This window comes from Rattus norvegicus, chromosome 6 (assembly GCF_036323735.1).
Source record: "Rattus norvegicus strain BN/NHsdMcwi chromosome 6, GRCr8, whole genome shotgun sequence".
Lineage (NCBI taxonomy): Eukaryota > Metazoa > Chordata > Mammalia > Rodentia > Muridae > Rattus > Rattus norvegicus.
Window position 1 is genome coordinate 61,768,165 of NC_086024.1, and position 21,603 is coordinate 61,789,767.

Genomic DNA, 21,603 nt, shown 5'->3' on the forward strand with positions numbered 1-21,603 from the left:
GTTCTTTTATTGTTGAGAGTAGTTTTTGCTATCCTGGACTTTTTGTTATTCCAAATGAATTTGCAAATTGCTCTTTCTAACTCAATGAAGAATTGAGTTGGAATTTTAATGAGGATTGCATTGAAACTGTAGATTGCTTCCCGGAAAGATGGCTATTTTTACATTTTTAACTATATCAATCCTGTCGATCTATGAGCATGGGTGGTCTTTCCATTTTCTGAGAAATCTTCAATTTCTTTCTTTAGAGACTTGATGTTCTTGTCATACAGATCTTTCACTTGCCTGGTTAAAGTCACACCAAGGTATTCCATACTTTTGGGGCTATTGTGAAGGGTAGCATTATCCTAATTTCTTTTTTTTTTTCTTTTCTTTTTTTCGGAGCTGTCGACCGAACCCAGGGCCTTGTGCTTGCTAGGCAAGCACTCTACCACTGAGCTAAATCCCCAATCTTCCTAATTTCTTTCTCAGACTGTGTATCCTTTGAGTAGAGGAAGGTTACTGATTTGTTTGAGTTAATTTTATACCCAGCCACTTTGCTGAAATTGTTGTTCAGGCTTAGTAGTTCTCTGGTGAAACTTTTGGGGTCACTTAAGTATACTATCAAATCATCTGTAAACAATGATATTTTGACTTCTTCCTTTCCAATTTCTATCCCTTTGACCTCCTTTTGTTGTCTGATTGCTTTGGCTAGGATTTCCAGTTCTGTATAAAATAGGGAGGGAGAAAGTGAGCAGCCTTGTCTAGTTCCTGACTTTACTGGGATTGCTTCAAATTTCCTTCCATTTAGTTTAATGTTGGCTACTGGTTTGCTATATATTTATTGTTTTTACTATATTTAGGTATGGGCCTTAAATTTCTGATCTTTCCAAGACTTTTAACCATGAAAGGGTACTGAATTTTGTCAAAGGCTTCCTCAGCATGTAATGAGATGATCATATGGTTTTTTTCTTCTTCTGAGTTTGTTTATACAGTGGAATAAGTTGATGAATTTCCATACATTGAACCATCTCTGCATTCCTGGGATGAAGCCTACTTGATCATGATGGATGATCATTTTGGTGTGTTCTTGGATTCTGTTTGTGAGAATTTTATTGAGAATTTTTACACTGATAAGCATAAGGAAAATTGATCTGAAGTTCTCTTTTTTGGTTGGTCCTCTGGGTGGTTTTGGTATCAGCATTACTGTGGTATCATAGAACGAACTGAGTAATGTTCATTCTGTTTTCATTTAGTGGAATGGTTTGAAGAGAATTGGTATTAGGTTTCTTTGAAGATATGATAGAATTCTGCACTAAACCCATCTAGTACTGGTCCTTATTTTGGTTGGGAGACTTTTAACGACTGTTTCTATATCTTTAGGGGTTATGGGACTGTTTAGATGGTTTATGTGATCCTGATTTAACTTTGGTACCTTGTATCTGTCTACAAAATTGTCCATTTCATCCAGAGTTTCCAGTTTTGTTGAGTATAGGATTTTGTAGTAGAAGCTGATGAATTTTTTTTAATTACCTCACTTTTTGTTGTTATATCTCCCATTTCATTTCTGATTTTGTTAATTCAGATACTGTCTCTATGCCCTCTAGTCAATCAGGCTTTATTAACCTTGTTGATTTTTTCAAAGAACCAACTCCTAGTTTTGTTGATTCTTTGCATAATTCTTTTTGTTTCTACCTAGTTGATTTCAGCCCCGAGTTTGATTATTTCCTGCTGTCTACACCTTTTGGCTGCATTTGCTTCTTTTTGCCCTAGAGTTTTCAGGTGTGCTGTCAAGTTGTTAATATGTGCTCTCTCCAGTTTCTTTTTGGAGGCCCTCATAGCTATCAGTTTTCATCTTAGCACAGCTTTCACTGTGTCCCATAAGTTAGGGTATGTCTTGCCTTCATTTTCATTACATTCTAAAACGTCTATAATTTCTTTCTTTATTTCTTCCTTTACCAAGTTATTATTATTTTATTTATTATTAACTTGAGTATTTCTTATATACATTTCGACTGTTATTCCCTTTCCCGGTTTCCGGGAAAACATCCCTTTCCCCCTCCCCTTCTTTATGGGTGTTCCCCTCCCCACCCTCCCCCCATTGCCGCCCTCCCCCCAACAGTCTAGTTCACTGGGGGTTCAGTCTTAGCAGGATCCAGGGCTTCCCCTTCCACTGGTGCTCTTACTAGGATATTCATTGCTACCTATGAGGTCAGAGTCCAGGGTCAGTCCATGTACAGTCTTTGGGTAGTGGCTTAGTCCCTGGAAGCTCTGGTTGCTTGGCATTGTTGTTCATAAGGGGTCTCGAGCCCCTTCAAGCTCTTCCAGTTCTTTCTCTGATTCCTTCAACGGGGGTCCTATTCTCAGTTCAGTGGTTTGCTGCTGGCATTCGCCTCAGTATTTGCTGTATTCTGGCTGTGTCTCTCAGGAGCGATCTACATCCGGCTCCTGTCAGCCTGCACTTCTTTGCTTCATCCATCTTGTCTAATTGGGTGGCTGTATATGTATGGGCCACATGTTGGGCAGGCTCTGAATGGGTGTTGCTTCAGTCTCTGTTTTAATCTTTGCCTCTCTCTTCCCTGCCAAGGGTATTCTTGTTCCCCTTTTAAAGAAGGCGTGAAGCATTCACATTTTGATCATCCGTCTTGAGTTTCATTTGTTCTAGGCGTCTAGGGTAATTCAAGCATTTGGGCTAATAGCCACTTATCAATGAGTGCATACCATGTATGTCTTTCTGTGATTGGGTTAGCTCACTCAGGATGATATTTTCCAGTTCCAACCATTTGCATACGAATTTCATAAAGTCATTGTTTTTGATAGCTGAGTAATATTCCATTGTGTAGATGTACCACATTTTCTGTATCCATTCCTCTGTTGAAGGGCATCTGGGTTCTTTCCAGCTTCTGGTTATTATAAATAAGGCTGCTATGAACATAGTGGAGCACGTGTCTTTTTATATGTTGGGGCATCTTTTGGGTATATGCCCAAGAGAGGTATAGCTGGATCCTCAGGCAGTTCAATGTCCAATTTTCTGAGGAACCTCCAGACTGATTTCCAGAATGGTTGTACCAGTCTGCAATCCCACCAACAATGGAGGAGTGTTCCTCTTTCTCCATATCCTCGCCAGCATTTGCTGTCACCTGAGTTTTTGATCTTAGCCATTCTCACAGGTGTGAGATGAAATCTCAGGGTTGTTTTGATTTGCATTTCCCTTATGACTAAAGATGTTGAACATTTCTTTAGGTGTTTCTCAGCCATTTGGCATTCCTCAGCTGTGAATTCTGTGTTTAGCTCTGAACCCCATTTTTAATAGGGTTATTTGTCTCCCGGCCGTCTAACTTCCTGAGGTCTTTGTATATTTTGGATATAAGGCCTCTATCTGTTGTAGGATTGGTAAAGATCTTTTCCCAATCTGTTGGTTGCCGTTTTGTCCTAACCACAGTGTCCTTTGCCTTACAGAAGCTTTGTGGTTTTATGAGATCCCATTTGTCGATTCTTGATCTTAGAGCGTAAGCCATTGGTGTTTTGTTCAGGAAATTTTTTCCAGTGCCCATGTGTTCCAGATGCTTCCCTAGTTTTTCTTCTATTAGTTTGAGTGTGTCTGGTTTGATGTGGAGGTCCTTGATCCACTTGGACTTAAGCTTTGTACAGGGTGATAAGCATGGATCGATCTGCATTCTTCTACGTGTTGACCTCCAGTTGAACCAGCACCATTTGCTGAAAATGCTATCTTTTTTCCATTGGATGGTTTTGGCTCCTTTGTCAAAAATCAAGTGACCATAGGTGTGTGGGTTCATTTCTGGGTCTTCAATTCTATTCCATTGGTCTATCTGTCTGTCTCTGTACCAATACCATGCAGTTTTTATCACTATTGCTCTGTAATACTGCTTGAGTTCAGGGATAGTGATTTCCCCTGAAGTCCTTTTATTGTTGAGGATAGTTTTAGATATCCTGGGTTTTTTGTTATTCCAGATGAATTTGCAAATTGTTCTGTCTAACTCTTTGAAGAATTGGATTGGTATTTTGATGGGGATTGCATTGAATCTGTAGATCGCTTTTGGTAAAATGGCCATTTTTACTATATTAATCCTGCCAATCCATGAACATGGGAGATCTTTCCATCTTCTGAGGTCTTTTTCAATTTCTTTCTTCAGTGTCTTGAAGTTCTTATTGTACAGATCTTTTACTTGTTTGGTTAAAGTCACACCGAGGTACTTTATATTATTTGGGTCTATTATGAAGGGTGTCGTTTCCCTAATTTCTTTCTCGGCTTGTTTCTCTTTTGTGTAGAGGAAGGCTACTGATTTATTTGAGTTAATTTTATACCCAGCCATTTTGCTGAAGTTGTTTATCAGCTTTGGTAGTTCTCTGGTGGAACTTTTGGGATCACTTAAATATACTATCATATCATCTGCAAATAGTGATATTTTTACTTCTTCTTTTCCGATCTGTATCCCCTTGACCTCCTTTTGTTGTCTGATTGCTCTGGCTAGAACTTCAAGAACTATATTGAATAAGTAGGGAGAGAGTGGGCAGCCTTGTCTATCCCTGATTTTAGTGGGATTGCTTCAAGTTTCTCTCCATTTAGTTTAATGTTAGCAACTGGTTTGCTGTATATGGCTTTTACTATGTTCAGGTATGGGCCTTGAATTCCTATTCTTTCCAGGACTTTTATCATGAAGGGGTGTTGAATTTTGTCAAATGCTTTCTCAGCATCTAATGAAATGTTCATGTGGTTTTGTTCCTTCAGTTTTTTTTATATAATGGATCACGTTGTTGGTTTTCCGTATATTAAACCATCCCTGCATGCCTGGGATGAAGCCTACTTGATCATGGTGGATGATTGTTTTGATGTGCTCTTGGATTCGGTTTGTCAGAATTTTATTGAGTATTTTTGCGTCGATATTCATAAGGGAAATTGGTCTAAAGTTCTCTTTCTTTGTTGTGTCTTTGTGTGGTTTAGGTATAAGAGTAATTGTGGCTTCATAGACGGAATTCAGTAGTGCTCCATCTGTTTCAATTTTGTGGAATAGTTTGGATAATATTGGTATGAGGTCTTCTATGAAGGTCTGATAGAATTCTGCACTAAACCTGTGTGGACCTGGGCTCTTTTTGGTTGGGAGACCTTTAATGACTGCTTCTATTTCCTTAGGAGTTATGGGGTTGTTTAACTGGTTTATCTGTTCCTGATTTAACTTCGGTACCTGGTATCTGTCTAGGAAATTGTCCACTTCCTGCAGATTTTCAAGTTTTGTTGAGTATAGGCTTTTATAGTAAGATCTGATGATTTTTTGAATTTCCTCTGAATCTGTAGTTATTATTGAGTAGAACACTGCTCAGCTTCCATGTCTATGTGTGCTTTATGTTGTTTTTGCTGTTATAGAAAACCAGCCTTAGTCATGGTGATGTGTAGGATACAAGTGATTATTTCTATCTTCTTGTATCTCTTAAGGCATGTTTTATGACCAATTATATGGTCAATTTTGGATAAGGTAAAATTGGTATTTTCTACTACCTTATAAAAAGTTTTTCAAAAGACAGATTATGACCATTTATTTATTTGTTCTCATCACTGATTTTGAAGCATTAAAAATAATTAAACTGATCTTATTTTTAAAATATTAATAGTTATTAAAAATCACTAAAATTGTCCATTAATAAAAATAGCACAGAAATGATCCAAATTCTGTTTCCTAGAGGAAATCCTGCAAAGCCCACAGCATTTTATGTGTTACCTGTAATTCACTTCATAGAGTAATTTATTTATCTATTTAAGAGTCGATTCATTAATCATTTTATGAGTTCCGGATTTGATGGAAAGTAAATAGAGAGAAAAGCTGTGAAAACTCATTAAACCTGACAAAGCTGTGAAAAGATACATGGATTGGAAAGTTCAGTAAGGAAGGACAGAGAAAAGGAAATGAAACAAAAAGAGTTCTAGCTTTAAAAAGTACTTCAGTGGGTCAAGGTATTGACTCAAATATTCAAACAGGAATAGTTAATCTGGTTCAAGACATTGAGTAGCACAGGCAAAGATGTATGCTATGGAAATTATCTTTTTTTTTCTGGTTCTTTTATTTTTTTTTCGGAGCTGGGGACCGAACCCAGGGCCTTGCGCTTCCTAGGCAAGCGCTCTACCACTGAGCTAAATCCCCAACCCCTATGGAAATTATCTTAAAGATTATAACTGCATAATCTGAGATGAAGGCATCTTTGTAGGAATGATCATAGGTTAGTAGAAGGAAAGAGCATTGGGAGTATAAAGAGAAGGAGGAAAACTATAAAAGTGTGGGTTATGAGGTGGCTATGGTATACTGACAGAGCCCTCTCAGAAGCTCTGAAACAGGTCTCAGAACTGTCTATCTGGGAGAGTATTCATACATACATACATACATACAGACATACAGATATAGATATAGATATAGATATAGATATAGATATAGATATAGATATAGATATAGATATAGATATAGATAGATACATATCCTGTGCTTCTCCTGCAGGAAGAATGGGTTGAATCCCCCTAGAAGTGGAATAACTAACTACGGTGAGCCATATCTTCATCTCACAGCTATGAACTTTCTTCCTGATTATTTTCCATCTTACTCACCAAAATTAGAAGGTTAAGGAAAGCACTGATCTTGTGATAGCTACTGTTTTATTAGTTGAAATATAATATATCTGTATATATAATGAGCAAATATAGAAATAGAAAATACATTCATTATTCTAACACAGGAAATTCCAGGCAATGGCCTACCCAATGTCCTTTGGCCTCTCCTACCATCTTGTTTTAATTGTTCCTATCGAGTCCTGCTGATTCACTTTGTGCTTCTGTTACCTTGAGCTGCTGCAGAACCTTTGACAATTGGACTGATTGATAAATATGCTAAGACAATAGCTAAAACTTTCCCAGTAGCAAGACCTTTTTACTAGCATCATTCCACAGGGCAGATCCTAGGATAATGGCTAAGGTAATGACCTTTTAGACCAAGATTGTTTGAACTACTCCCATAGACACTCAAAATCCTCAACTTGGACTTGAAACAAATTGCTGAAGGTGTTCAAAAAAAAGATTTTAAATCGTCAAAGCTCTTGTCTTTCTGGCAGTCGTACTGTGAATAACTTTCCTCCCGTAACTTCAGCAACTGTATGTTTCCTTGGTTTCTGGGATAGGTGGACTGGATGGTCCATAAGAACTCCTGGGAATCAACAGGTTCCCTTCAGCTCCATTATTAACACATGTCACATGTTGGAAAGTATATTTTAGCTTTAGGGTAAAATAGGCCTTGCTATGATCTTGTCACTGCTGCCTGACTTGCCAAGTACAAGTGCAACAGTCACCAAAATTTCCTGGTGCTTTTATTTTACATATACAATAAGAAAATAGTCTCCAATTTTCTGGTAAAACCCTAACAAACATAGGACCTCCAAATTATCCATTTGTCAAAGTCTACTCATAAATATATTTCAAATTATCCTTATCTTAATATAATATCTATCAGTTAGAGGCTCAGACTTTTCTTGCATGAGACAAAATGTAAATTTTATTATTGGACACAGCTGTTAACTTTTTAAAAGTTATTTATTTTTATTTTATCTGGGAGTATTTGCATGCATGTATGTGTACCACCATGCAAATGCTTGCTTCCCACAGAGGCAGAATGGGTTGTACCCACCCAGAACTAGAGTTACAGATTATAGAGAGCCATATCTTCAGCCTATAGCTATTCACTTTATTCCTGGTTATTTTCCAGATTACTAACCAACTGAAAGGGTAAGGAAAGCACTGATCTTGTGACAGTGACTATTTTATTAATTGAAATAAAAATACATTATGGACATTTTAAAAGAATTCTTTTCAGTATGAAGTTGGTTAAAATATTTATAGGTAGTAAGAGTCAGAAGTTATAAACAAAGAAATTGTCATAGTTTTAAGATTTTCGTAAAAAAGGCAGCACTGAGGATACACAGCATTTTGAGATGGCCTCTAAAATAGGCCCTCAACTATACCTGATGATGACTTTCTAGATAAGTCAACGCATAATATATTTCTGCAGATTCTGCCAGGCCTGTGAATCACAAATCATTTGTGAGCATATTCGTTGAATGTATTTGAGAGATGTTTTTCTTTTTTATCATTTCTGTGATGTTACAATTATTGCCTAAAGGATCAAATATGAATATCCTTGATATGGACCCAAGAAATCTGAAATCATTCACTGAGCTTTAGGCAATATTGGTATGCAATCACAAATTATAATGAACTGAACTTGATAGAATTCTCTGAACTTATTTCTTCTCCTGTTAATATGAATGATTTCATCTCACTTCTATTATAATTACACATAACATATATGCCTGCATAGTTTACCATTGCTTAGTGGTAAAAGAAAAGTGCATATACAAATCAGTAATGTCTTCTGTGAAAATCTCACCTTTCCTTCATCTGTGACTCAAGAGGAAAAGTCCACTCCCAAAGGACACATCACCAGCACTCTACAATCACACTCACTGGGACAAGCGCTCTACCATTACAGCCACTAGGAAGACTTTGTGACATCACAGAGACCTCCGCCCTGGGGTAAACAGCTGTTCTGGGTGCTTGCCAATTGAAGCAATGGCCTAACAAAATCTGTCAACAGGGGAGCCACATCACATCCTCTTAGTCCTGCCACACCTTCTTTCTCTTCCCATTCAGCAGATCCCATGAGATACTGCAATGTATGGAAGGCCAGGAAGGGTGACGTACGTGTGAACATATGGCCCTGCCCTCCTGGGGTAAATGTACATGAAAGCATATGGTGAGGCCTCCTCCTCAGCAAGCACAGGATGGCATTTGCCTTGGTTACATTGTTTATTTTTCCATATGGTTAAGATTGTCCAGGAAAATGGATAATTTGCATTAATTTGGTTTCAAAATTCTTTCTACATATAAATAAATATTTAGCTAGGTTACAAACAGTTGCCATTGCTTATTAAGAAATGCCTGTAAATTGTTTTCTATGCATATAAATTCTATACATAAATTTAATTATGTACATTTAAAAGTACATAGTTTAAATTATCTATTGCTTAAGGGAGCACATACAAGTCTCATGAAAAAATTTTCTGCTTAAACACATTCATTTGGATATAGATGATCTAATTTTCCATTTATTATTTTTTATGTCTTTACTTCTTTTCACCTTATTTTGTTCTCTTCTTCATCTTCCTTTTTCACATTCTTCTGAGACACAGTCTCATTAGGTTGAATGAGACAATTCCAGCCTTGACTGTTCTGGAACTGACTATGTAGACCAGACTGGCCACAAATTCACAGAGATCTACTTGTTTATATTTCCTGTATGCTTGGATTAAAGATGTCTGCTATTATTTCTAGCTTTCTCTTTATCTTCCTCAGATAATTAATTTATAAAATATCATTCTAATTTTAGTTGGGAACTAATTTTTCCAGAAAGCTTCGTATTATAAGCACATGGGTATCTTCTAGCATCTTCTTTTTCTGTCTTACTGTTTTTTATTTAAATATTTGATTAAATGAAGTATGCAAACATCATGAGGAAAAGACTACATTTAGGTTTTCATTATAGCATTGGTTCAAACTAAGGACATGTGATTTACAAAAACTGAGAGAATGAGTAAAGAAAAATACACACCCAAGAAAGATATTGAAAAATGAGAAATAGAGTTTTATAGACTGTAATAAAATGAATGGTTAGCTACAGAAAAAAAATATAGCTCCTGATTAAGTGTGGTAATTTTTTAAAAAGCAGAATCAAGGAGGAATCTGTGAGTTCTGGTTTATCATATAAAGAAAGAAAAAGTGGAGAAGTTGGGAAGCACTGTTTCTTCTGATGTTCAGCAAGCAGTTAAATGCAGTGAGACTGGGCATTAGGTAAGGTGTCATGAGAGATCTTTCCTCATGTGTTTTCTTAGTGACTTCTCAACAATGGGAGAGTGAACAGGCTAGACCCTGATGCACAGTGATGACCTTCACTAGACATGGAGTACATCAGCACTTCCCCCCCTGGTCTAATTAGCCTCCGGCACTAAAATATAAATTTAAAAAAGAGATCAATATATGGGATTCTCTGAATGAGTACAGATCTGAAAATATTTTTTCTTTGTAGAGTATACTCACAGAAAGGGATTTTAGCAAAGAAAGACTTTAGTTATAAAGTGGATAAGATGACTAGTTTATTCAGGGTACAACAATCATCTTCCATCTGCTTTCATCTAATGGGCTCAGAGACAAATGGCCCTGGTGGTAGGGATGTGAACAGAACATGCCCCAAGCATGTGGACTTTTATTTACAAACACAGAGCTGGCTATGGCAGCCATGTTTTTCTCCTTGTTATGGTTACTATTGCTGTAATGAAACACAATTACCAAAGGCAACCTGAAGAGGAAAAGAAATTCTTTGCTTACACTTCCATATCACTGATGGAAATCAGGGTAAGAACTCAAACAAGATAGGAACCCAGAGGCAGCATCTTATACAGAAGCCATGGGGACCTGCTATGTATTTGCTTGTTTCTCATGATTTGCTGGGATGCTTTCTTATAGAACCTTGGGTCACCAGCCCAAGGGTGTCCCAAATCCACAGGGGACTGGATCCTCCCACGTCAATGACTAATTAAGAAAATATTCTACTGGCTTAACTGCTTATGTCTCAATCTATGAACACATTTTCTCCACTATAAGCACTAAGCAGGACAGTAGTCACTGTTCACACTAAATTGGTCTCCATCTTGTGGAGGGTCCCCCTTTGAGTCCTGAGAGTCTCTCACCACCCAGGTCTCTGACATTCTGGAGGGTCTATCCAACCTCCTACCTCCAGAGGTTGCCTGTTCCCATTCCTCCTGTTGGCTCTCAGAGCTTCAATCCTTTTCTCCCACCCAATACAAGATCACACCCCCATTCCATTTCCCTACTTTTTTAATTAGTTGATTATCTATGTATTTACATCCCACATGCTGCCCCTCCTTCAGATTCCCATCCCAGATTTCTTCCCCCATCTCCTCTTCCTTTCACCTTTGAGTAAACAGCCCTGCCCTGGGATTCGCCCACCCTGGTACATCAAGTCTCTGGAGCAGTATTAGGTGCATCCTCCCCCACTGAGGCCAGACATGGTGGTCCTATGCTACATATGTGTCAGGGGCCTCAGAACAGTCCATGTATGTTCTTTGGTTGGTGGGTTAGTCTCTGGGAGCTCTGAGGGAACCAGGTTAGTTTACACTGGAGGGAACCAGGTTAGTTTACACTGTTGGTCTTCAGTAGGTTTGCCATCTCCTAGAAGGCCTTCAATCCTTCCCCTAACTATTCCACGGGGATACCCAACCTCTGCCCAATATTTGTGGGATCTGCATCAGTCTCAATTAACTGCTGGGTATGGACTCTTCAGGGGCTACTATGCTAGGTTTCTCTCTGCAAGCACAACATATCATCATAGTGTGATATCCTAGTGTGATGGATTGATGCTTGTCCATAGGACGGGTCTCAAAATGGGCCTGTCACTGACCTGCCATTCTTTCGGCTTCTGCTCCATCGTCATTCCTGTATTTTTTGAACACAGGACCAATTCCTAACATTACTCTTCCCTGTAATTATTACCAATATGAAACATTAGGAATACAACTCTAGACAACATTACAAATATCCAGACACTTCAAAAATAATGATCAGAGAAAGGACTGGAAGAGCTTGAGGGGCTCGAGACCTCATATGAACAACAATGCCAACCAACCAGAGCTTCCAGGGACTAAGCCACTACCTAAAGACTTTACATGGACTGACCCTGGACTCTGACCTCATAGGTAGCAATGAATATCCTAGTAAGAGCACCAGTGGAAGGGGAAGCCCTGGGTCCTGCTACGACTGAACCCCCAGTGAACGTGATTGTTGGGGGAGGGTGGTAATGGAGGGAGGATGAGGAGGGTAACACCCATATAGAAGAGGAGAGGGAGGGGTTAGGGGGATGTTGGCCTGGAAACCAGGAAGGGGAATAATAATCAAAATGTAAATAAAAAATACTCAAGTTAATAAAGATGGAAAAAAATAAATGATTGAACTGCCCTACCAAGTAAAGAATCATAGTCACCTGAGGTATTTCCTAAAGGTAAGGGGAATACTGAATCCATAGTAGGGAAGATATACATATAAATATCAATCACAGTCAGTCAACCTTACACTTACAGACATGAGGACTTCAACTGCTGTGTGCACAACATCTATTTTCCTAAGCATTTACCATGTAGTAATACATTAAATAAATATTTTTGTTTCTCACATATTCTTTGGAATATATATTTATAATCTATATTTGATTTCTATTAGTGTTTACATATTACTAACATTGTAATATAGTGATTTAGTTACAGGGTCTCAAGAAAAACAAGATTCACTAAAGACTTTGCCTCCTTTTTTTGGAGAGATTAATGACCTTTTGGTTCTATACAGCAGAGTTATATCATATTAGGGTGCAACTGCAATCTTATTGCCTTTACTTGGATACAGGTGTGGTATAATGAAATTCATACAGTGTCAAATTGATGGTGTAGACTTGTAATGCCTAAAGGTAGATTTGAACATGACAGGATTAGAGTTATCCATACAGTTTCTAAAGCATAATTTCTCAGGATATCTTGGATAGTTCTAACAGATATTTACATTTCAATCAATGGACTGAATAAACAAGCTATGTTTTGTCACCTAATGTGAGCCAGAGTTACTCAGTTATTGATATACACAGAAAACAAAGGCAAAGAAAGGCAAATTCATATTTATTCTCCCCCTCATCCTCCCTGCCTCCCTGACTCCCTGCCTTCCTGCCTCCCTGCCTCCCTGTCTCCCTGCCTCCCTGCCTCCCTGCCTCCCTGCCTCCCTGCCTCCCTGCCTCCCTGCCTCCCTGCCTCTCTGCCTCCCTGCCTCTCTGCCTCCCTGCCTCCATTAACTCTTCTTACTTCCCTTTAGCCATTATAATTACAGTTCTTTTTATTTTAAACTTCAGGATAAGCCCCAGAAAATAATGACTCAGGAGTGATTAGAATGTTATGGCATCTGAGTCCATGGTCCTGAGACCTTGAGACTTGAACAGATTGATGTGACAGTATCAGCTTCTCTGCCTGTCACCTTGTACATGACAGACACCTCAGTCTCAGTCAGTTGTCTCACTAAGTCTCATCAAATATCTAGCTATCTATTTGTCTATCTACATGCAGGTCAGTCTGTCTATCATCTATCTATCTATCTATCTATCTATCTATCTATCTATCTATCTATTTATCTATCTATCATCTATCTGTCATCTATCTATCTATCTATCACCTATCTGTCATCTATCTATCTATCTATCTATCTATCTATCTATCTATCTATCTATCTATCTATCTATCTTTCCATCCCTTCTCTAGCTTTAATCTCTCTCTAACATAATAGTGTTTTTTCAAACTTAAAATAGATGACTTCAAGAACTGGATATTAATCAGCATATCTTTATAACAGTTTTGCACATATTATAAGAAAAATTTAAGACATGGTTTTGCTTCTTTCTTTCAATTTATTTCTTCTGAATTTTGAATTAATTCTTCTAATTGTATGGTAAAGTCATTATTCTAAATTCATAGTCTTCATCAGTATGAGTTTGAAAACTATATTTTTAACAAGATTTCTGCTTTAATATTTTTTCTTTCTTCATTTTCCTTTGGACTGGGCAATTTAATTCATATGCTGTTTTTCAATTCTAGTATGCTGCTATGCACTTAGTACATGTGAATATCAGGCAACTAAAATACTACTTAGATATACATTTATGACAGGGATTTGACAGCTCACTACCTCCTTATTGGCCTTTCACAGGACTCTTAAAGGGCCACATTTAAGCCGAATATCATTTTACATTTGTATTCATTTATTTCTGCCCCTAGACCTAACTTAGTTGACTCAAAAGGCTTAGTGTCTCTTTAACATACAACTATATCCTTTTTAGTAGCCTTTTCATTTCTAAATAATGTTTAAGTGGTCTTTATCTTTGGCCTGCTGCCTAGGATAACTGCAGAGCCAGACAGAGAACATCACAATATTCTCTGGCAGGCTTTTTGAAGTAAATCACAAGTGTCTGCATGCTAAAGCCTGCATAGTGTTCTTTTGTTCATGTCAGAATAACTATCCAGGGAATAGATCTCTGTCCCCAAGGTCTTTGTAATGGCCATTTCAAACACACACACACACACACACACACACACACACACACACACACACACACACACACACACACTCACAAACATTTCATGTAGTTCTTATTGACTTCGGTTTGTAGCTAAGTCTCATAATGGACTTGTTCTTTTTTGTGGTAGCTCTGAGCTCAATTGCAAAACATATTTAGTTCATGTTGGGAACACCTGGCCTCTTGTTTTTAAATTGTGTTTCAACCACTGTGGAGTACACTCTCTTCCTCTTTTCCTCTCTCTTTCTCTTTCTCTCTCTGTCTTTCCCTTTATGTCTCTCTGCCTCTGTCTCTTGTTTCTGTCTCTTTCTCTGTGGCTCTCTCTGCTTCTCTGTCTCTATCTCTTTGTCTCTGTTCTCTCTCTGCCTGTCTCTCATCTCTCTCTCTCTCTCTCTCTCTCTCTCTCTCTCTCTCTCTCTCTCTCTCTCCCTCTCCCTCTCCCTCTCCCTCTCCCTCTCCCTCTCCCTCTCCCTCTCCCTCTCCCTTCTCCTTCTCTCTTTATTACTCATCATACTTGGCCTTTTGGAAAAAAAGCCCTCCTATAATTTCTTATTTTTAAAAGGACTATTTAATTGAATGTAATGTATTTCTGAGGTCTCTTTTATTTGAAGCAGCATAACAAATGGTTTTTTTCCTGTGCTACAGAGTTGACATATGAGCAGAGTCAATGGTAGAAAAATCAACCAAAGGTGGGATTCTGAATACTGAAATAAATGTACCACTGTTGGATCACTGATTTGACTTGATTTCAAAAATACAGTGGTCATTTTGCCTAGGTAGTATGAGATGCTGTTTTCTTTCTATTCCACAGTTAGGTCTCTATTCACAACAACAATACAAAAGTTTTAATTGGAGCACTTTCTTAGGAAAGAGTAAGCTATTGTTAAGAGTACAGAATCTAGGCTGGAAACAAAGCTTAGTTGTATCGCATTTGTATACTTTGCCAAGCCTTAGGTTCAATTACCAGAACCACAAAAAGAGAAGAAAGAAAAAAATGAAAAAATGAAAGAAGTAAGGAAGGAAGTAAGGGAGAAAGAGGGAGAGGGAGAGAGAGATGAAGGGGGGGGGCAAGGAGAAATGACTGGGAAACAATTGACCTAAGCTTCTGTCAAGACATGAGTTGTCACCACATGCAGTGTTTGGAAAGCTATTTAACTTCCCTCAGAAGACGTTGATGCCAGATGAACAAATATCTAGGTACTCTGTGAGTTCTCTCTGGGTTAACTATGACATTTCATATAAATCAGTTATTGTAATCCTTTATGAAGTGATTAGCTGTGACTGATTATATGGTCATTTTTGAAGAAGGTACCATGAGGTGCTGAAAAGAAAGCACATCCTTTTGTTTTAGGATGAAATGTTCTATAAATATCTGTTTAGTCCATTTGGTTCATAACTTCTGTTCATTTCTTTATGTCTCTGTTTAATTTCTGTTTCCATGATCTGCCTATTGATGAGAGTAGGATGTTGAAATCTCCTGCTATTATCATGTGGGTTACAATGTATGATTTAAGCTTTAGTACAGTTCCTTTTATGAAAGTAGGTGCCCTTGCATTTGGAGCATAGATCTCTATGATTGAGAGTTCATCTTGGTCTTGGAGGATTTGAATATGAAGTGTCCTTCCTTATCTTTTTTGATGACTTTTGATTGAAAATCAATTTTATTCAATATTAGAATGGCTATTTCAGCTTATTTCTTCAGACCATTTACTTGGAAATTTGTTTTCCAGCTATTTATTCTGAGGTAGTGTATGTCTTTGTCTGTGAGGTGTGTCTCCCATATGCAACAAAATGCTGTGTCCCCTTTAAGTATCCAGTCCCTTAGTTTGTGTCTTTTTATTGGGGAATTGATGTTAAGAGATATTAAGGAATATTGTTAGGGTTAACCCTAACCCTAACCCTAACCCTAACCCCTAACCCTAACCCTAACCCTAACCCTAACCCTAACCCTAACCCTAACCCTAACCCTAACCCTATTTAAGGTTAAGGAGATGTTAAGGAATATTGTTGCTTCCTGTTATTTTTGTTGTTAGAGGTGGAAATATGTTTGTGTGTCTGTCTCTCTTCTTTTGGTTTCATTGCAAGGAGATTACTTTCTTGATTTTTCTAGGGTGTAGTTTCCCTCCTTATGTTGGAGTTTTCCAACTATTATCCTTTGTAGAGCTTGATTTGTTGAAGGGTATTCTGTAAATTTGGTTTTTTAAAGGAATATCTTTGTTTCCCTGACTTTTCTTAAGGGATGGGTGTGTACAGGATTTTGTGTGTCTAGATGAGCAAATTATATACTATCTAGGTGGGCAGTTTATATCCTTACCCATTGGTTGTAAGTTAATTGTGTGGATATATTGTACATTGAGTATTCAACATATAAGTCTGGGTGTAGGGTTACAGTTTGTTGAGTCTTGATATTACCAGGCAGCTGGGACCAGAGTTCCCTGCTGGCCAAGGCAGCTAGGGTGACTAGCAATGGGAGAGGAGAGACTGCTGGGGCCAGAAGATAGCTATGTTGATGTGCTGTGGTGCCTGTCTGAAACCAGCCATTAAAATAAATTAAGGTTAGTTTTATATGGTGCTATAGTGCCAGGCCTAATGCCAGGGTCCAAGAGTACCAGGGCCCAGTGTGGAGTGGTGACATGCAGGAACTGGTCATGACCTTTTTTAATTATACTGAAACAATTCTATCTCCTGTTCTCTGCTAAAATCATCCCCATTGGGTCCTGGGAGCCTCTGGTTTCCTTGGCATCTAGTGGCTATCCCCAGTTCCTCATCCCCCACTGCATATTTTTATTCGATTTCCTGCCTCTCTGTCCCTCTACTGCCCCTCTCTTTTCTCCCCATCCTCTCTACCTCTCAGGTTCCCCTTCCCTCCACCACCCAGTCATTCTGTTCCCCCCTCAGTACAAGAATGAAGCATCCACACCTTTGTCTTCCTTCCTCCTAAGTTCCATATGATCTGCGGGTTGTGTCCTGGCCATTGTGAGGTTTTGAACTAATATTCACGTATCAGTGAGTACATATAATGTGTTCTTTTGTGTCTAGGTTACCTTACTCAGGATGATTTTCTAGTTTCATTCACTGGCCTGTGAAATTCATGAGGGCACTGTTTTTAATGGCTGTGTAGTACTTCATTGTGTAAATTTGCCACCTTTTCTGTATCCCTTCTTCTGTTGAGGGACATCTGGGTTGTTTCCAAATTCTGGCTATTATAAATAAGGCTGCTATAAACATAGTGGAGCATGTGTCCATTTATATATTAGAGCATCTTTTGTGTATATGCCCAGGAGTGGTTAGCTTGGTCTTCAGTTAGAAACTGTTTCCAGTTTTCTGAGGAACCTCCAGACTGATTTCCAGACTGGTTGTATCTTGAAATCCCATCAGCAAAGGAAGACTATTCCTCCACCTGAGTTTTTGATCCTAGCTATTCTGACTGGTGTGAGGTAGAATCTCAGGGTTGTTTTTATTTGCATTTCCCCGATGACTAAGGATGTTGAACATTTCTTTAGGTGCTTCTCAGCCATTCAAGTTTCCTCAGTTGAGAATTCTTTGTTCAGTTCTATACGCCATTAATAGGATTCTTTGGTTCTCTGGAGTTTAACTTCTTGAGTTCTTTGTATATTTTGGATATTGTCCTCTATCTGATTAGTAATGATCTTTTCCAAATCTGTCAGTTGCCATTTTGTTCTATTAACAGTGTCTTTTGCCTTACAGAGCTTTTCAATTTTATGAGGTCCCACTTGTCCATTTATGATCTTAGAGCAAAAGCCATTGGTGTTCTGTTCAGGAAGTTTTCCTCTGTGCCCTTGTGTTTATGAAAAGGGAGACATAACAACAGAAACTGAGGAAATTAAAAAAAAAATCAAATCCTACTTTAAAAGTCCACATTTAACAAAACTGGAAAATCTAGATGAAAGGGAAGATTTTCTAGACAGATACCAGATACCAAAGTTAAATCAGGACCAGATAAACCATCTAAATAGTCCCATAACCCCTAAGGAAATAATGGCAGTCATTAGAGGTCTCCCAACCAAAAAAGCCCAGGGCCAGATGGTTTTAATGCAGAATTCTATCAGACCTTCAAAGACAATCTAACACCAATACTTCTGAAACTAATCCACAAAATAAAAATAGAAGGAATACTTCCAGTTCTTTTTCTATGAAGCCACAGTTACACTGATACCTGAACCACACAAAGACCCAACAAAGAAAGAGAACTTCAGACCAATAAACCTTATAAATATCAATGCAAAAACACTTAATAAAAACTCACAAACCAAATCCGAGAACACTTCAAAACAACCATTCACCATGATCAGGTAGACTTCATCCCAGAAACTCAGGCATGGTTCAATATATGGAAATACATCAATGTAATTCATTACAAAAACAAACTCAAAGAAAAAAACTACATGATCATCTTATTAAATGCTGAAAAGCCTCTAACACAATACAAAACTCTTCATTTTGATGGTATTGGAGGGATCAGGAATTTAAGGTCCATACCGGCTTTTACTTTTTATTCATATTTATTTATTAACCATACAATGCTATGTTGGTTCAGTGTTACTGTTAACTCCTATTTTTTCTTTAGAATTACTAGATAATAGATCAATTACTAGGATGATGTTATTTCAAATGCAACAAGAAGCTTTATTCCAAATTATTGTTGGGGATCACAGAAAACTGCATTCTAAAAAGATCTTATGAATTCCTGAATTTAGATGAATTTATGAGTTTAAATTTATAAATGTACATGTTTCTTAAGAGAACACAGCCTGTAAGAGAATGGACTTTTTTTTTATATGATAAAGGTCCTTAATGTCTGATGTGTGACGAAATGCTGTAGATCCAATACAATGTTCTCGGGGTGTAATGCTTTCTCATTTCAATTTTCAATTTCTGATACTTCAAACATAGTCAAGATAATGTGGTTCTATTAGGACTGAGAGTAAAATTCTTCAGGGCCTTCTACCTACTATCAAAGACTAGGTCAATGAAGGACGGATTTTAGGAAGAGATGGAAAGTGAGTAACATTTTATCTTATTTTATCGTTATTGCTCAACTTGGTTAATCTTCACACTCCCTCTGAACATTTCTATGCTTTTCTTTTTTCTTTCCATGTTTGCTAGTTATTACTTTCACAATTTCCAATTACTCCTTTATATATCTTAGGTTTCTGTCCTGAGACATCCTAACTTTTTGCAATAATTTAAATAATATTTTAAAGATATTTGGTTATATATCTATATCTATATCTATATCTATATCTATATCTATATCTATATCTATATCTATATCTATCTATATATATGTATATATATATATATTTGTAGTCCTGTTTATTTGAATAACTTGGCCACTTTTATTTACCTGAGCCAGTGCCTCGCTAAGTTACCCAGGCTGACTTTGACCCCATTCCCGTACCTCCTTCACCGTGGACTAGGCTGGCATTCAACTTCTGATCTTCCTTTTCAGCCTTTAGAGTAGCTGGAATTGTAGGTCTGCATTGAAAATGGACCAATTATTAGGATGTTGTCATTTTAAAGCACCAAAGAACTCAACTTCAAATTATTACTGGAAATCCTAGAAACTGGATGTCTGGAAAAATTTTATGAAATGATTTATTTACACTCTTTTCTGATCACTATAACATATTTATGACATTTGTTTTGATTCTTTATTGAATAATTATAATTTCAGATTTTCATCATCATGTATTGCTGTATATAGTTGTCAGTTCTTATTTAGGTAGTAACTTTTCTGACTCTTTGTATGATAAATGTCTTTAATTATTTTATGAGGACATTTTGGGCATTACATTTGTAGATTATGCTGTGATTGTTCAAGGAGGATGCAATCTAGTAGGATAAGGGAGTCAGAATCTGCTTAATGCTGATCCAAATGAATGGAAATTCAGGTTCCCCACTTGCCCTCCACAGAGACTTTATAGGAAGGACATAGCTCATCATGAACCACATAGGATATCTCTTCTAGTAGCAGTGGCTAGCTACATGCAGGCAGCACTAGAAGGCTCACCCCTCTACTCAGTCTGTTCTGTAATTCCTTTTCAGACTAAAAGGTACATCAGCTGGGCAAGCTTGGAAGGTTTGTCTACTCATATTTTGGCCAACAGAAATGAGGGTATGGTATATATATTTTGAGGATAGCTTGTAAAACAGGAGAAGAAATATCTTTCTCTTTTCTAGAGATCTGGGTAGAAGTAGCAAGTTAATCATTTCTTATAGCATGTGCTCACTTATAAGTGGATATTAACTATAAAGGAAAGGATAATCATGCTACAATCCATAGACCCAGAAAGGTTAAGTAACAAGGAGGCCTCATGGGGTGAATTCATGAACTTCCCTAGGAACGTGGAAATAGAATAAATATTGCAGGAGGACTAAGGGCAGATGGGAACAGGAAGAGGAGGGATCGGTTGGGGGCAGGAAAAGATGGAGTGACAGAGTTCTGGCAGAGACAATTGAAATTAGACAGGGACAAGATAGAAACCTAGATCAGTAGATTCTCCCAAGACTCTACATGAATGACCCTAACTAAGATACCTAGATATGGTTGTAACCGAGTTAACAGTACCAGGCATGAGCTTTGTATTACACATGAGGCTTAAATCCAACTAGCATATCTGGTTACATACTACCTTCCTAAATTCATACCCCAACTGTAGCAGCAAGTGTATCTTACCAGGCATTATTATAACTCACATAATTTGCAACTGGGAAAGGCCACTAATTACATTATTCTCCATACTGTACACAAAGCTGACCTGGACTACGGATATTATTCAGTATGGATGTTATTTAGTTGCTAAATCTGTAAGCATGTGTTATTTCTCCAATTGTACCTGAATAGTGTTTTATTAACTAAGCTAAATAAATAAATAAATAAATAAATAAATAAAAACAATTGAAAATGATGATTAATTCAGAACATTCTGAGTTAAACATGGCTACTATGCTGATAGTAAGAGACTGTAGGTTGCTCAGCAATAAGTGGGATACAACCTTCCTCAAGGCTCAGAGATCATTGAAGATCAGATGGCAGAAAGAGTATTGGCACTAAAGTCACTGAGCATCTACAGTATTTGCCAGACATACAGGATCATTTCACATATGAGCTCATGATAGCTGTGACTTTATATATAAGATCAAGAGTGCTGAACCCAAGCATGAATGAGGAAGGTTCATGAAATCTCATTCCTATTGAAGAGCTATTGGCATTTGATGCTATTGCCAGTAGGGGAGGGATACTGTGCTTTCTTCAGGGATGCTGCTCCTGAATGTTTATCCTTGAGTAGGTTGTTCTTCACATACGTATATACAGCAGTATCAAATGGACCCTGGGTGTCTTAGTTACAATTTCCATTTCTTTGAAGAGATACTA

The 21,603-nt window shown here is 37.7% G+C and overlaps 1 long non-coding RNA gene across 2 annotated transcripts in view; it reads right to left on the reverse strand.

The window, feature by feature from the left end:
• The window catches only part of LOC120103524 (uncharacterized), a 92,704-nt gene extending 84,200 nt beyond the window's left edge, over positions 1 to 8,504 (reverse strand). The window contains exon 1 of one of the 2 annotated variants that reach the window (XR_005505891.2): positions 8,415 to 8,504. This is a non-coding gene — a long non-coding RNA (uncharacterized LOC120103524). The remainder of the gene's footprint in view (positions 1 to 8,414) is intronic. The other variant, XR_010052641.1, reaches the window with a different exon arrangement.
• Between the last annotated feature and the right edge of the window lie 13,099 nt (positions 8,505 to 21,603).